Genomic DNA, 14,967 nt, shown 5'->3' with positions numbered 1-14,967 from the left:
TTGTTGGCTCAAAAGAGCTCTGACTTTTTGTCAGCCTGGCTACAGTGCTGAAGAGAAACCTGGGGTTATTCTTATTTTCTTCAATCAGTGATGAATAGTAAGATGTTCTGGCTTTGCGGAGGGCTTTCTTATAAAGCAGCAAACTATTTCTCCAGGCTAAATGATGATCCTCTAAATTTGTGACACGCCATTTCCTCTCCAGATTACGAGTCATCTGCTTTAGGGTACGTGTTTGAGAATTATACCACGGAGTCAGGTACTTCTGATTAGAGACCTTAGTTTTCACAGGAGCTACAGTATCCAGAGTCGTACGTAGTGAGGAGGTGAAATTATTAACAAGATAATCGACCTCTGTTGGGGTAGCGTTCAGATAGCTGCTCTGCTCTATGTTGGTACAGGGCATTGAAGATGATAACAGTGGGTGGATTATATTCTTAAACTTAGTTACAGCGCTTTCAGAAAGACATCTACTTTGATAAAGTCTACTCTCCACTGCTGTGTAATCAATTATTGTAAATGTAAATGTTATCAGGAAATGATCAGACAGGAGAGGGCTTTCAGGAAACACTGTTAAATGTTCAGTTTCTATGCCATATGTTAAAACAAGATCTAGAGTGTGATTAAAGTGGTGGGTGGGTTCTTTTACATTTTGAGAGAAACCAATTGAGTCTAATAACAGATTAAATGCCAGATTGAGGCTGTCATTTTTAGCATCTACATGGATGTTAAAATCACCCACAATAATTATTTTATCTGAGCTCAGAACTAAATTAGATATAAAGTCTGAGAAATCAGACAGAAACTCTGTGTAAGGCCCAGGTGGACGATAGATGATAACAAGTAAGACTGGTTTCTGAGTTTTACAGCTGGGGTGGACGAGGCTAAGCATCAGGCTTTCAAATGAATTAAAAGTCTGTCTTGGTCTTTCATTAATTAATAGGCTGGTGTGAAAAATTGCTGCCACACCGCCCCCTCGGCCTGTGCTTCGAGGTTTCTGGTAGTTAGAATGACTCGGGGGTGTTGATTCATTTAAACTAACATAATCATCCTGCTGCAACCAGGTTTCTGTAAGACAGAGTAAATCAATTTGTTGATCAATTATTAAGTCATGTACTAACAGAAACTTGGAGGAGAGAGACCTAATATTTAATAATCCACATTTCACTGTTTTACTCTTTGGTTCAGATGTGGATACTTTATTGTTCTTTCTTTGTAATTGTTTATGTTTAAGTTGTTTGTTGCTGGTTTTTAGTTTGTTATTTGTCTTTTTTGAAGCTGACACAGTCTCTATCACTACTTTGCCAAATTGTCACTCTTACATGAAAGGATATTGGTTAGGATATTCAAGAACAGCCCAAGAACTACTAATTTGCCAACACAGAATACAGATAAACCAAATACCTTCTGGATGCTTCAACAGAACACTGATCCCAAACACATATTAAAACTGGTTTTGATAAAGCAAGCTAACATTAAGCTTCTGAAATGGCATTCCCAAAGCCCTGACCAAAATCCTTTATGTTTAAACCTGGGTCTGTGCCAGAAACCAGCTAATTTCAATGAACTCTACTAGGTCTGCCAAAGAACAGTAGTCCAACATCCAGCCACAATTATGCCATAAAAGTTTTGATATTGGTGGTTACCAATAATCTTCTGGCGTCATCAAGATGCAATCTCATAACTTGCAATTTACTTTAATAGCTCAAAGAAATCAATAAAAGTCCAAATGACCATATCACTCATGTCCATGTAAATGTCTGACTACAAATGTATAGCTTCTTCTTCCTTTGTTGGTTTATAGGGATATTTCCTGCATCACTCGCTGCCACAACGTTTGGATAATGACTTTTTGATGATGTGGTAGGTACGGTTTCCCCTCATTCCATGAATACACAGCTTATGTGTTGCATAGCTGATCCTTTTTGTACTCCTTAAAAGTCATTGGAATTTTGTCATGGTCTGGTTGAGTGCCTGTATTTTTCCATAGAGTCGGTGGTTCCACCTCTGGGAGGAGCCACCGCATTCCTGCGTGCTGTCCACACCAAGCAGTTGGCGTATAAGTGCAGCGCTCTCAATGACTCTTCCCCAGATCTTCAGCTAACCTGTTTAGTGTAGGCCGTCATAGCTCTTGCTAGATTAATCATAGTGTATTATTGCTACTCACCTGGTGCTCTCTTTGTTCTCAGTTACCCACCTGAGCATCATGCTCCAACAGTAATCACCTTCATTAGGATGCTGGACCTCTCGACAGCTACTCAGCCACAGCTCTTGTTCACTCTACTCACCTGCCTGCCTCCCTGCCTCAATATTTGGATACCTTGGATCACCACTGCTTGGATTCACCTCCGCTCACCCTGACCACCTACCCCTCCACCCCATTATTCCACCTGCAGCAATGACCCTGAATCTACCCGTCCTGTCTGTCTACCCCTTTGCCTCCACGTCACAAAGTTTTTTAGTTTCACTGCTTCATAGTATTTAGTTATGCTTCACGTTACTTCATAGTTCTTGGTTATATTCTAGTTCACGATCGTGGGGCGATCGTGGCTCAAGAGTTGGGAGTTCGCCTTGTAATCGGAAGGTTGCCGGTTCGAGCCCCGGCTTGGACAGTCTCGGTCGTTGTGTCCTTGGGCAAGACACTTCACCCGTTGCCTACTGGTGGTGGTCAGAGGGCCCGGTGGCGCCAGTGTCCGGCAGCCTCGCCTCTGTCAGTCCGCCCCAGGGTGGCTGTGGCTACAATGTAGCTTGCCATCACCAGTGTGTGAATGTGCGTGAATGGGTGGATGACTGGATATGTAAAGCGCTTTGGGGTCCTTAGGGACTAGTAAAGCGCTATATAAATACAGGCCATTTACCATTCACAGTACATCATTGACTTTTCAAGTGTTTCCCCACAGTTTGTAAATAAGCATTGTTGTCACGTTTATCAGTGCCTCCGTCTTTTTCTGCGTTTGAGTCCGTTTGCCTAATTTGGCCTTCCGGCCATGACGTTTTCTTTCTGTTCCAGAGCTTGTCTTGACTTCCACATGCCACAATTATGGTGTCACCACATACTCCTGCTAGAACACTCAGATCTGCCACTTATCTACTTCTGACCCAACCCAGATCTCGACTGAAGTCCCGGGGTGACCGTGCGTTTGCTCTGGCTGCCCCGGTACTGTGGAATACCCTTCCTCTCGACCTCCGCGCATCTGATTCCATTGCACTGTTCAAATCACGATTACAAACCCACTTATTCAATCTTGCCTTTCCCTCTAGTTAATATTTCTTTTATGATTTTATATCACGCACTTTTATGCTCATTTAAATTCTTGTTTGCTCTGTACCTGTTGCTTTCCTATGTATCAGTGACAGTTATCTGCTTGCATACTTAGTACTTGCTTTGGTCCTATTTCTATTATCCTTCTCCTATTCTCTATCTTACTTGTTAAGCACCTTGGCATACCCTTGGTTTTTAAGTGTGCTTTATAAATAAAGTTTATTATTATTATTATTATTATTATTATTATTATTATTATTATTATTATCATTTAAGGTCACGAATATAAGAAAAACATATACAGTATGAAAATGATTAAAGGCTATCAAATCTATGCTCAGCTTGAAGTGAAAATAAATAGTTGCTTGATACATCATGCATGCAGGTGCACACCTCTTTTAGATACAAGATTAATGTGTTCCTGACTTCTGCAGTGTTAACATGTGTTGCAAATCCCTCTCGACTCGGTATTTGGCTGCACTAGGCTAAAATCAATGCTTTTATATTGTCAGTTGTGTTGTGAAGAAACTATGTGTTTAGCTGTGTTTGTTTTGTCTTCAGAGGCTGAGTTTGAGTAAAGCATAAACATTGTGCCAGTGTCTTGCCTTTAAAGGTCATCCTGCAGAGATGGCGTGCAGCAACTCTTACATCTACAACAATCTGCAGTGATATTGTAGAGAAAATCAATTTTTCTCTTTTTTCTATTATTAAATTAGTGTTCTAAGGGAAAAAATCACAGAAATAGTTTTAGAAGCTCACAGCGGACAATTAATTGTTTACAATGTTTTCTGGTCAAGTAGACCATTCCCTAGAATGTCATAGGACGATATTACAAGACTTGCTTTGCTTATGTGACTGTTTCTCTCCCAGAAAAGGTTTAGACCATTTGGCTAACCACAGCACAAAAGCATCAGACTATCCATATAACAAATTATTAACTAGATGGCAAAAGATGAAAAATTGTTTGTAAGGACTCCTCTCTGCAACTGAACCGAGGGAGCAAAAATAAATGGGGCAATAACAATAGTGGAAAGGCCAAAGGCATCATGGTTTACACCGGAGACTTTAATCAGCTACTGGCAATGTGTACTTTATTAACAACTTGACAGTATCTTGTTGGACCCCCTTAAGGGGTCATTTTGCCTTCAAAACTGATTTAATTTTTCATGGCTGTTACATCCTGTGAGGCTGTGGGAGTGTGTGGGCGTGGTGTTGTCTTCTCTCTCTCCTCCTCCTTCTTTCTTGCCCCTCCCCTTGTCTCTCTCTGCCCCTGCCTTCTCCTTTAGGACACACCTGCTGCTCATCTGCCCTCGTTTACCACCAATTACCCTCAGAGGTGATATAAGCTGGAGAAGAGCAGTGTGGAGGTAGGAGAGGCTTCTGGTGGATGTCCTCTGTGTTGGTCAGTGTGTGATACTGGTTTAGGTATGGAAACGGCCTGCTGCGTGTGACCAGCCCCACTGTGTGTGGCTCTTTGTGAGTAGTAGCAGCGGTGGTTTCCCATAAGTGACGGCGGCCTCCATTAGTTTGCTAATGAGGTAGCACGTTGCCAGCGATCCCTACACGTCTTCACAAAATCTGCCACGTTAGTTTTTGGAACACCCCCACTAAGGAGCCTCTCTTTCAACATCTTTAGCGGGCCCCGCACCTCGCGGCCAAACACAAGGGTAGCTGGGCTGAACCCTAAGGACTCCTGCTTAACATTGCGTGTCGCAAATAGTACAAAGGGGACACCCTCATCCCAACTTCTGCCTGTGTCATGGCAGTACTTTTTCAGCATGGCCTTAAGTGTTTGGTGCCAACGCTCAAGTGCACCCTGCGACTCTGGGTGATAAGCACTGGACACAGAATGAGAAATGCCAAGGGAAGTTAAAGTCTGTCTAAATGCTCGGGATAAGAAATTAGTTCCCTGGTCTGTTTGCACTGTTTTTGGGAGACTAAAGGTGGTAAAAAATTTGATTAGCGCCTTAGTAATGTTTGCAGTGGTGATCCTCCGCAGAGGAATTGCTTCGGGGAACCGCGTGGACAAGCACATTATGGTCAATAAAAACTGATTACCTGCTCGTATTCTTGGCAACGGACCAACACAATCGACCAAAACATGCTCAAATGGCTCACCAACAGCAGGTATTGGACATAGTGGGGCGGGGGGCACAGTTTGGTTTGGTTTGCCCACCAGTTGACACGTATGACAAGTATTACAATTCTTCACAACATCTGCCTTCATTGCCGGCCAGAAGAAGTGCTGCAGAATACGGTCATATGTTTTAGTTATCCCCAAATGTCCTGACCATGAATGGTCATGGGCTAATTGTAGAGGCCAATGCTGACGACGATCTGCATACAGTATGCTTTCTGAGGGACAACAGTGTGGTTGGCGGTTGGCGAATTCAGCTTACTTAGCTGAGGTAACGGCCCACTTGTCTCATCTGTCCCCTTCACAATGCGAAGATGTGCTTAGCCTACTGCACTCTTACCCTTCCCTCTTTGGTGATGTGCCCTCACGTACTAGTGTTTGTGAACATGATATCAATGTTGGTGACGCAACCCCAATCAAACAGCACGCGTACCGCTGCCCCATGGGAAAGCGCGAGGTGATGAGGAAGGAAGTCAGTTATTTAGTAGAGAATGGTTTGGCCACAGCCCTTGGAGCTCCCCATGTTTGCTTACGCCCAAGTCTGATGGCACCCCACGTTTCTGCACCGACTACCGAAAGGTTTATGCAGTGACTGTCTCCGATTCTTTTCCACTTCCTCGTATGGAGGATTGCGTTGATAATATAGGTCCTGCCACATTTATTTCCAAACTGGACCTTCTTAAAGGGTATTGGCAGGTGCCTTTGACCCCCAGAGCCTCTGACATTTCTGCATTTGTCACACCCGACCATTTCATGCAGTACACCGTGATGGCGTTTGGCATGAAAAACGCTCCGGCCACATTTCAGCGTTTGATGCAGCTGGTGTTGGGAGATGTGCCTCGGTGTAATGTGTACTTTGTTAAGATTTGTTAGAGATTTTGTTGTGTGGGAAAATCCAAATAGATTAGCACTTTCTGCAAAACTTTGACCAGCCCATCTAGAACAAAGGAATCAGGCCAAGTCACATCTAAATGCATTGAGTTTCTGTCATGATTACCTAATAAAGTGGCTGGTGATAAGCATTTGCAACAGTTTTGGTTTTTCAGTTTTGCCCAGTTCAGTTCGATAGTATAAAGGTGCTTTGTACTGCAAGGTAAGGACCCTACAATGTAAGAGAGAAAACACCAACAATAAGGAAATAATATGGAAAAGGAGCCTTTTAACAGGAAGAGAACTCCAGCAGAAGCAGGCTCAGAGATGGGTAGCCATGACATGGCAGTGGGGAGTGGAAAGATGCAAGTGGAGTGGAAATACTCAGCAGCCTGAGCAGCATCATTAAGAGATAGGCACGGATTAGCCCTTTATTGTCATTGTACATGTACAACAAAATTATGACACCAAAGATGTGACAGAACAGGGCATTACACAGTCATGTCTTCTAGACTGAAACATTCATCTTAATATAAGGTTATAATCTCCACCCTGCATCAGTGTTGTTTGACCTATGCATGTGAAGGCACGTGTTGAATTTTGCATGTAGATGCTGCACATCAGATGCAGCGTTCATATATGCTCAGTGTCCTACACCAAAAATCATGCTACTAAAATGCTGTTTTGGAAAGAAGGATTTTTTTTTATTCATTCATTCTTTGTGTGGCTCGTACATTTGTCACTGTCCACGCTCTCCCTCGCAGTCATTTTTAAGCGAGGTTGTATGTTATGATTAGACTGTAATCACACTGGCAGGGAATTCATTACGGCCTCTCAAGTAAACAATTGTTACTTCAGAATCCAATTAACTAAAGCAAACACACTGCACCAGTTACCATCAGCATGCTGTCTCTGCTCAGTCCACACTCTGAGAAATAATGCGCGCTCCACATGGAGGAGGCTAAAAAGAGCAGTGTGTGACAAGCACTTCAGCACCAATCACATGGGCTGACTCTGCTTTGATGTTTATGCTGCATGCGTGCAAAAGCCTCCATGCAGAGAGAGATACAAGGGAGGGAGTTAAGGATGAGTTTATTTGGCAATCATCCCATTTACTCATAAACAGTAACAATTTTTTCGACTTTGGTTCCTCCGAGACGAGTCTCATGTTGCTCTCAGGGAGTTCATTTGAAATAAGATTTGATTTTAGAATTGACTGTGCAGTCAGAATAAACAAAACATTCACAAAGGTCATCCTGCTTTAACATTTCCTGGTGTGACTGTACACCGGGTAACCCGTGGGGTGCCGTAAATTATAACAATAATAACTGTATAAGATCAAGGTGTGTAAATGTCTCTTACTTTTCTCACAGAATGTATATTTGATAATATGTTTTTCATTTTCCTGTTTTAGTATAACATTTGTTTTTAAATAGTATTTTCTTGCTTATTTTCACCTTGGAATTGCAGAGGGGGGCGGGTTTGTGCACAGTGGAGTAGTGGAGGCTTTAACTGGCTGTGGACTCAAACAGTTTTCTTACCGTGTCTGGCAAAACCAGGGACATTCAGGCTGATTCTGTGAATTCAGCATTGTGGAAATAAATGATGTTTTTAACTACAAGCGGACAAGTGGATTTTTTCAACTGCACAAGGATGCGTGTACGGCCAGACTACCAGCTAGTACTTCCACTGTAACAATAATTATAATATTAATAATAAAATGTGCATTTGAGTTCTCTTCTTGTGGCAATCAGAAGTAATGTTTACCGATTTAAATGACCATAAATAACCATATTTATGGTTCTAATGCTTGATTTTAAAACTTTTTAGCTCAGTTAGCACACTTATCCCATCATGACCTAGTTTATAAATTGGTGTGGTGAATATATTTACTGGTGACAAAAAGGGAAAAAATTTCAGCATATCTGCCTTGCATTTTTCCACCTATTCAACATGTCAACTGCTTTTCCTTTTAGCCAGGCCTGTTGAAGTGCTTAAGGATGGAGGAACTGTCACTTTACAGCCCTGGATGACCAGCTCGTCTCTGTAGTTGTGGACAATGGCTTCGGGGTTCGTTACCTTATGCTTACGCCTTATGCCTACCTTATGCTTCATTACATACTGCCTAGCAGGTGTCACTTCACTGACATTTGCCAATTGGAGAAACAGTCTAACAGTACTGCACTCACACACCTCTCGAAAAAAAAAAAAAAAACTAGAAGTGTCACAAATTATATGGAATTAAAGTTATGCTGTCTGAGACCAGCTGACTTATTTCTTCCCCATCTGGGGTTCAGCAGCGCAGGCTGTAAACACAACACTGGCACACTGCCCTTAAATAAAGTTGGGGTGGCTAAACAGTAAGCAATATGTTGCTAATTTTTAAATTTGACTCACAATTTTGGACTCCAGTCATTATGGAAATAAGATAAAATTGATAAAAACTACTTTATTTTCTACAGTATTTAGTTGGGCTGAGCTTCTTTGGTTAACACGATCTGCTTAGAGAGATTAAAAGGCTTCAGCAGGTAAAATTTTGGAGGGATCATCAGCTATTGCAGGTGCTTTCAATGGGTTCTCACCCAGTTTTCCCCTTGTGGGACAATTAAAGGATTATTCTATTCTATTCTATTCTTGTTTACAGTGACCAAGTTTTCAGTCAGATGTTGTCACACCGTTGCTTTCTGTGTGGCTACTGTGTGGGGTACAGTAGTGCTGTTCTGGACCTCTCATCAACCCTGTCTGCCACTGCAGATATCCTGCAGGGGAAGCTGCAGAGTGGTAAAAACTACTAGTTAGGCTAGCGAGACCAGCAAGGATATCTAGGGTTACACCCCTACCAGATGAATCTGTGCTCTCTGTGTATCCCTTTTCCACTCTATTTTATTTTATTTTTTTAAATTTATACTTTATTAACGTTGAAGAAAACAAAAAAGTTGTATAAAGTTCAATTAATGCATGTTTGTTATTAATCATTAACTATTACAGTATTCAAGATTATATTTATTGAGCAAAGGTATTTTGATAATGCTTTTTTCCCCATAACATGGTCCAATTTTGAATCCTTGAATCTTAACACTGTAAAGCAATAGCCATATCATGTTCTGGAGCTATTCTACAGCGTGGGCCATTTATATGGATACACCATAATAACATGGGAATGGTTGGTGATATTAAAGTCCTGTTTGTGGCACATTAGTATATGTGAGGGGGCAAACTCCTCAAGATGGGTGGTGACCATGGTGGCCATTCAGAAGTGGGCCATCCTGGATACAACTTTTGTTTTTTCAATAGGAAGAGGGCTATGTGACACATTACCATCACCTTATTTTTTTTGTTTTACTGGAGTCCTCTTCAGTATGAGGGGATCTTGGGTGTTTTTTGTTGTTGTTTTTTTGGTTTTCCAGTAGCTACATACAGCAATCAACCCTCAGAACTGCAAACACAACTATATATGGACTGTTTTGGAAATATTTTTTGCATTCGATTTTCTTGCTATTCTTTCATTTCTTGATGGAAAAGCAAACACAGTCCTCTCCAGAGCTGCAGATTTGAGACAGATAATTCCCCACGGGGACCAATAAAGTACACTTTCTATAAGTTGCATGCGCTTGCACCTTCTTACACTCCATCACTTACCAGATGATGTCAGTTAAATCTGTGAAGGCTTAAGCTACGTCCACACTAGCCTGTATAAATTTGAAAACGGCACTTTCATCTGAAAACACTTCACGTCCACACTATCTTTTTCAGTATTGAAATGGCCAAAAACGCTTACGTTCCAGTACTGCACATGCGTGAAACACAAGACGATTCAACCTGCCTCATTTCTGTCTGCCACTTATTTACTTTCCGGCTCTTTGAAACATTGCGGCAAAATGTCGAGGAAAAGCACCAAGTTTTTTAAATGGACTGACAATGACGTGGAGTTGTTGCTGCGAGTAACACAAAAGTACAAAGTTGCAAAAGCGAGTGAGAATTAAAGAATTTGAAGAAAAGCTATCTGGAGCATGTACAGACTGATATTAATCTTTAATAGGGCTGTCAAAATTGAGCGCAAACAAAACAACTGCTGTGTAATGCTCTCCGCTATCTTAGTTTAATTGGTCACATGAGTGCATCACATGACTAAAATGTGTCATTGTTTTTGAAAAGTCTCCAGGTTCGCTGTCCACACTGCACGCGAAAACGGCATTTTCAAATGTATCCGAAAACGCCGTCTCGAAGGCCAAAACGGAGAGAAAGCGATGTGTTTTCAAAAGAAAACGTATTAGTATGGACGTAGCCTTAGTCATTCAGGGTTGACAGTTGGACTGGGTCTGTAACACATCTTTGTTTAGGCATTAAAATAGTAAGACATCACTGCTCAGCAGGGCTATATTGAGGCCTACAATGCCCACTACTTCTTGTATCTAGCATACAAACCCTTACATCTATACAAGGAAGATTAAGATTTGATTGGTATTGAGCACATCCTTCCTGCCAAAAGAAAAAAATAGTTTTCATTCCAAAACTTAGTATTGCATTCTCAAAGGGTTACGGTAGGAGCTTACAGCTTACGATAGGAGCAATGCAATGCCTTTTTAGTAGCGAGGTTGAAACTTTCTGTCTGCTGTTGTAGCCCTTAGTGTGGAAGAGTGCTCTAAGTATGTCAAGTTGATACATCTTCCACTCTATGAAGCAATATGAAGCTTAAGCTACTCTTCATATATATATAATGGCATTTCATTTATGGCAGGTCCTTTATTGGTGTAGATTATTTGCTTTTTGCCATTTCATCCCATGAACAATAACCATTACATTAACCCTACATTGTGATGTGTCATTTAATGTGTTATAAATACACAATTCTGTGATTTTCAGAAACTGTTGGAATTTTGCGATTGCGGCAATGGTTCAAGAGTTCGAGTAGTTTGAGCTAAAAGTTTGGCCTAAAACACGAGTGCAGACGAACAATAGTCTCAGCTGTTTGCCGACTGACATATCTACACATAACAAGAACAGCTATTACGGGAGCCAATTCCCTCAATTTCTTATGAGTGGGGTTGTTTGTCTAATCACATGTTCAAGTTAACCACATTATTATTAACACCATCTGTAATATGCTTGCTTCTAGATGGATTTTGTTTTTAGGACTTCATCTACAATTAGGTGGTTTGGTTTTGTCAATACAATTATCAGGGTTGAAACCATGGTCACAAGTTCAAATCAAAGGTCAATTAATAAATACACTTTGGTCTCCTTGGTCTCGTGTGTTCTGGGGGCCTCTGGATGTCTGGAGTTTTGATCTCCTCCATACCTGCTTCATGCCCTGGAGGACGGGGCTGTGGCCCCCCCACACCCTCTAGCAGATCATTACATGAAGGAACCTTTTAAAAAAACAAGCGCGTCCATGCTCACAGGTGTACACACGGGTGATCACACCCACAAACTACACCTTTTTGGCTCCTACCTCAAAGCACACTGTGTTCTGTTGATCTTATGTGCTGCACAATAATGTTTAATATTTTGTATTTACTGTCATATTCCCATATAGCATTGTGATATTGTTTATTCTATTACTCTTGTTCTCTTCTGCTTGTTTTCTTTTTTCTTTCTCAGCAGGTGATCCAGGTGATCGATATATGCATTTTTTTTCTTTTTCTAAAAAATAAAAAATAAATATAAAAAAATAAAATAAATGCGCAATGTTAGCAACCAGCGTTTGAATGATGTGTGATGTTAAAAATACCTTTGGAGTATTTGTAGGGCAGCCTTAAATGGAAATATTCACATACATCTATTCTCTTTCAGTTGTCCTTGTCAGGGTCGAGGACAGAGGCGATATATAATTATAATAATTATTATAGACTGGAGTGTATGTATTGGAATTTAATTTGAAAAATCCAAGTGAAATAGAAAAGTATTTTACTAAATAATAGCCTTTTTAGGCATGTGCACTCTCACAATTCATGCCATTCTGCAATGTGTTTGCCGCCTTGGAAGCAAAGCAGGTTTTGACCCTCTTAATCTGGCTGTTTCATGAGGGTTTGTCTCCTCTGAATAAATTATTCTGACTGAAAACATTAAGAAAAAAAATAATGACAAAGGGTTTTATTGCGTTTGTTCGAGATGTTATATATCTCTCTTGTGTATCCATTGTGTTGCTCTTCATTTCCTCCTGAAAAAACAACAGCGCACGCATCTGAGTTCACTTTAATTAGATTTAACATGTGTTCGGACAAAGAACAATAGATCTTACAACATTTGCATGACAATGCCCTCTAATTGTTCTTTTGCTTAATTTCTTTTTAATAGCTAAAGCAGCAGTTCCTGATTATATTCAATATGGATCACTGTCACCAAGCACACTCCTCTCTCCTTCCTGTCTCTTTTCTTTCCCAGTCTCCCTGAAAATTCAACCCCAAATGGCCCACATAGAGAGTTATTCACAAGTATCATTAACCCTCCTGACTCTTCATTGTGTTGTTTTCCCTTGGGGAAATCGAATCCGTACTTGTTTTGATGAAGAACTGCAGCGGTTCCTTTGTTTGGGCCCCAGATGGAGAGAAGCCGATACTTGATTGTGTGAATTTGGTTGTGCCCTGAACTCTGAAGTAAATAGCACTGGATAATGGTCACTTCTCTTCAGCTCTCTAAAGCCTTCTTCTCTCTCCTTTTGCCACTAAACCTAAATAAGGAGCACCAATTTATTGTGGAGTGAGGAACTTGACACAAACTTGATGCTTGTGGCTGAAGGACTGAACCTAAACCCTTCAGCCCGCTGATAGCTGTAGACTAACAGCCACTTCTGCTGTGGACGTGTACTTAGTTTTATGCCCCCAAAAACTGTTGTAACTTCTAACATGTTCATTTTGTGCAGTTAATGGTGAGGTGTGCAATGGTGTGAGAGTACACACAGCTACTCCCAAGAGCTTGGGTTATGACTGTTATGAAGTTTGCAATGTTTTAAGAACAAAGAAGGAAGGAAGGTAGTGAGTGAGAACTTGCCAGTCTGTTCTACTTCATTATAAATGCCTGTAGAGTTCATGTCAGCTGACAGGAGTGCTCATGTAATGGATGCTGTGAGAACAGTTGATCTCTGGTATTATTTTGGTGTTTTTTTGGAGTCAGATGGCACCATATTGCAGCGATGCTACAGTCACACTTAAAATAGTCAGAGGCCGGTAATTATTGCAGCTTGTTGGCAGTGCAATGAATTAGATGGAAATTATTTGCAAATGTTTGCCATTCTGTCTGAGACTGATAGCAGTCAGCTTGTAGACAGGTTGCCTCCGACCACGTGACCTGTGCAATCCTGTTGTGATCAAAAGTGGTCACTGCACCTGCCGTTCACCACAAAATAAAGAAATCAGTGCAATCACTGGGAAACCACCAATTTTCCTTAGTCACATAGAAGTTTGTATCTCATTTTTCTCTACTGTGAATGAGCCACGAGAGAGCAAAGCATCCAGCTATCAGCTAATACAAGCCAGTTTGGTTAGCAGGCCCTACGTATAACTTTACAAGTATTCAATTCAATTCAATTTTATTTATATAGCGCCAAATCACAACATAAGTCACCTCAAGACGCTTCATAGATACAGAGAAAAACCCAACAATCATATGACCCCCTATGAGCAAGCACTTTGGCGACAGTGGGAAGGAAAAACTCCCTTTTAACAGGAAGAAACCTCCGGCAGAACCAGGCTCAGGGAGGGGCGGGGCCATCTGCTGCAACCGGTTGGGGTGAGAGAAGGAAGACAGGATAAAAGACATGCTGTGGAAGAGAGACAGAGGTTAATAACAGATATGATTGAATGCAGAGAGGTCTATTAATACATAGTGAGTGAGAAAGGTGACTGGAAAGGAAAAACTCAATGAATCAGGGGAATCCCCAGCAGCCTATGTCTATTGCAGCATAACTAAGGGAGGATTCAGGGTCACCTGGTCCAGCCCTAACTATATGCTTTAGCAAAAAGGAAAGTTTGAAGCCTAATCTTGAAAGTAGAGATAGTGTCTGTCTCCTGAATCCAAACTGGAAGCTGGTTCCACAGAAGAGGGGCCTGAAAACTGAAGGCTCTGCCTCCCATTCTACTTTTAAATACTCTAGGAACAACAAGTAGGCCTGCAGAGCGAGAGCGAAGTGCTCTAATAGGGTGATATGGTACTACAAGGTCATTGAGATAAGATGGGGCCTGATTATTTAAGACCTTGTATGTGAGGAGCAGGATTTTGAATTCAATTCTGGATTTAACAGGAAGACAATGAAGGGAAGCCAAAACAGGAGAAATCTGCTCTCTCTTTCTAGTCCCTGTCAGGACTCTTGCTGCAGCATTTTGGATTAGCTGAAGGCTTTTCAGTGAGTTTTTTGGACATCCTGATAATAATGAATTACAGTCGTCCAGCCTGGAAGTAATAAATGCATGAACTAGTTTTTCAGCGTCACTCTGAGACAGGATATTTCTAATTTTAGAGATGTTGCGCAAATGGAAGAAAGCAGTCTTACATATTTGTTTAATATGTGCATCGAAGGACATATCCTGGTGAAAAATGACTCCAATTTTCCTCACAGCGTTACTGGAGGCCAAGGTAATGCCGAGTACAATAACCTCAGTTTGATCTGAATTAAGAAGTAGAAAGTTAGCGGCCATTCAGTTCTTTACAGTGGGGCAAAAAAGTATTTAGTCAGCCACCGATTGTGCAAGTTCCCCCACCTAAA

This window comes from Aulonocara stuartgranti (genome assembly GCF_965226115.1).
Source record: "Aulonocara stuartgranti genome assembly, chromosome: 9".
Classification (NCBI taxonomy): domain Eukaryota; kingdom Metazoa; phylum Chordata; class Actinopteri; order Cichliformes; family Cichlidae; genus Aulonocara; species Aulonocara stuartgranti.
Note: the sequence above shows the minus strand (reverse complement) of the source record.